The sequence below is a fragment of the Miscanthus floridulus genome, chromosome 1 (genome assembly GCF_019320115.1).
Source record: "Miscanthus floridulus cultivar M001 chromosome 1, ASM1932011v1, whole genome shotgun sequence".
Classification (NCBI taxonomy): domain Eukaryota; kingdom Viridiplantae; phylum Streptophyta; class Magnoliopsida; order Poales; family Poaceae; genus Miscanthus; species Miscanthus floridulus.
The window spans coordinates 179,138,691-179,141,903 of NC_089580.1; positions in this window are offsets into that span (position 1 = coordinate 179,138,691).

The following is a 3,213-nucleotide window of genomic DNA, read 5'->3' on the forward strand; positions in this document are numbered from 1 at the left end:
CTAGAGGATCCAAATAGAGCTAAGCTAATATGTTAGTTAATAGGCCGCTAATAAAAAAACTATTAGCTGGTTTCCTCTAACAGTTAGTTGTTAGTTAATAGCCCGCTAATAAAAAAAACTATTAGCTGGTCTCCTCTAACAATTTGTTGTTTGAATCTAAACATATCCTTATTATAGAAAGAAAAGGGAAAGAACTTCCCAGCATGGGCAAAACATGTTTGATCTTTAAAATAGCTGACAGCTATATATGTATCTCAAGTGAGTAGCTATGACTAGAAGTCTTATGGTTCATGACTAGTATTTTCTTTTAGCTAGCAAAAATTCCATCACGGATACAGGAATTAGCATTCTTCCCTACCAACTCTTAACTTGTTGCTGTCAGAAGCTCTCTCAACTCTATGGACAGGTTATAACATTATTATAAGATAAGATGAAAGCACGCACGCACGCGCCAGCCAATGCGTTGCTACAATGGGAATCAGTTTGTGTGCGCGTGGAAAATGATGGGCATTATGGTTTGGGCCTCGCAAATTATCAAATATGATTATGAGATTTGTCACTGCTGGAGCCGAGCAAACATGACCGTCGCCTTCAAAGGAAAATAAAGAGCTTCCAGCACCTGGGGGGCTGGGCGCAAGGCGCGGCCACAAGGTCACACGACGCCCACCAGGGACAGGAGGCGCAGACCATCGCTCAATGACTGCGCGTCCATGATCGGGGTCAAGGTTTGAGATGATGGCGTGCGTGATAACTGACAAGCGCTGCATGTGATGGGACTGAACTGCTCGGCCTGTGCAAGTGCAACACACGGCCGGGCGGGGTGTAAAAAATTCTCAAGCCAGAGTCGAGAGGCCCAGATGTGTGTAGTGCTACTAGCCAGGGACTAGGCTGGGATGCTGGCACCACAGCCAGTAGGCCAGGACACGGCATGATGAGCGAATCATGCGGAGTTCTCCTGGCACTTGGCGAGCTACTTGGCTGGTTGATGAATCGAGCATGGTCTACTTGTTACAAAATAATACATTACTGTGCAATAGTATCTATAAAGACCTCTATTCCTGGTGACTCCGCACTGTTCACCTCAAATGTTGCAATTTGATAATATCATCTAGGCGTAGGATTCATGTATTATTCATTCATTCATACCCTACCCCACGGCTACCGTGAAGTGAAGTACCTGATTCAGTCCCCAAGATGGAAAACTCCGTTTAGTCCCAACCAGAACTGATGAACAAGGCATCCAGCAACCGAAAGAAACTTTTTATGCATTGTGAAGCAACTCCACCAGGGTTTCTTTCCTTTGATTTTTTTATAGGCAATTGAGAAAGTATAATGCATGACTTCAGGCCATGTTTTTCCAGCAACCGAAAGTGAGGCTCCAAAGATAGAAAGTGAGATTTCCTCGACTGAAACAAGCCCTTGAGATTTTACAAAGAACTACGATCTGAATGGGTATGCCAAGCAATTATGCGACACAAATCACTCGTCTAACTGCTTTATTTGTTTGATGTTACCGTCAAGGTAACGTGCTGAGCAACAACTCGATATGTGTGCTAGGTTGCTCAGTCAATCGGTCGGTTCATTGGTTATTTTCTGGGCTGATAAGCTCGGCTGATGCTGGTTTGCTGTGAGAGAAAAATATCGTTGGCTGGCTGATAAGCCCTGACTAAAACCAACAGACGAACAGGCTGAATGGAAAAAGCACCATATTTTGCTCGAAAAAAGAAATAGCACCACAGTAGCACAAAAGTAGCGCACAAAGTTTTACACGGATCAGCAAGATTCCTAGGAGAGGGAGTATTAGGTGCTGGACCGCGATTTCTTTTGTCCAATCAAGTTTTTGTTCTGTTCGAAACAGATGCATGGCTCATGGTTCTGCCGCTGCATACAACAACAAACAGCAAGCCCAAACACAAACACAAACAGGGTCAGGTCAGGTGGATTATCTTTTGAAGTGAGGCTCTGGTGATCGGTACACTAGCAGTGAAAAAAATACGAGGATAGGAGCCACGTTCGCTTGACTGATAAGCTATGACTGAAGGTACTATTGATTGATGTACTATAAGAGAAAAATAATATTTATTAGCTAAAAAAATATGGCTTATAAACCAAACAAATACATCGAAGATCTGGTTCCTTCTGGTACGGAATACACCTACTGCTCAGTACAGTAGTAGTGCCAGCGCCCAGCAGCAGCAGGAAAGCCTCGACGGCACAGGATGGGGGAGGCTGTGTCGATGCGCGTACGGGATGCTAGGGAATCTCGGGGCTCGGCTTTCGCGAATTCTTTTCGCTCCCCCCGAGAAAGGATAGACGGCTGGCTCTCCGGCCGTGACTGCTTCCGATACCCACCTGACGCCGAATCTTTCTGTGCGTGCCACTCACGGCCGCACAAGTGGTTCCGCTGGTGACGCGCAAGTGAGCTGCCGTACGTAAGCCCAGATTAACGGAGTGCTACTCCAGTCCAGTCCATGCCCGTCGTTTGGAAGCGTCCGTTTGGCGGTTTGGCGTCGATGTTGCATTTTTTGGCCCAATCGATCTGCCGCCTGCTATTCTTCCGTTGATGCAATACTCCTGCTTCGCGACGCCGTTCTACGTACGCAAGGTCGCCGTCCCGCTAAAAGCGGATTAGTATTAATTAGGCTTAATAAATTCGTCTAGTAGATTACTGATAACTTATATAATTTATTTTATTATTACTCCTATGTGACACCCTAATATAACATCCTTAACTTTACCCACTGGATTTAAACGTCACCCTAGTCGAGTCATCCACCCAATGGGGATGAAGCAGCTGAGCCCGTAGGCCATAGCCCAACTGCCAAGTGAAGCACCGGTTGGCCGCGCGTATGGGACGAATCCGACTTGGTTCCGGGAGGAGGAAGCCGCGCGGCGGACGGGCGGCGGCTTCCGAGGGCCGCGGGCGCTTGCACTTTCGGTCGCCTTCTCTCCATCAGCCGCCACCGCCATCTGCGGGCCTGCGGCCTTCCTTACGTTACGCATGGGCAAATTTTCCCACGCGCGCGAGGACGTCGCTTTCCGGGTCCAGTCGTCCACCCGCGCGTCGCAGTGCCACCTCAACGCTGTTCGTGGTTATCCACAGGGAAAAGGGGCGACCACGACGTGGCGACCGGCGACCCCGACCCCGACCCCGAGCCACAGCCACTGCTTGGATGGCAGCTTTTCTGCTCTGCAACAGGATCAGAGGAGGGA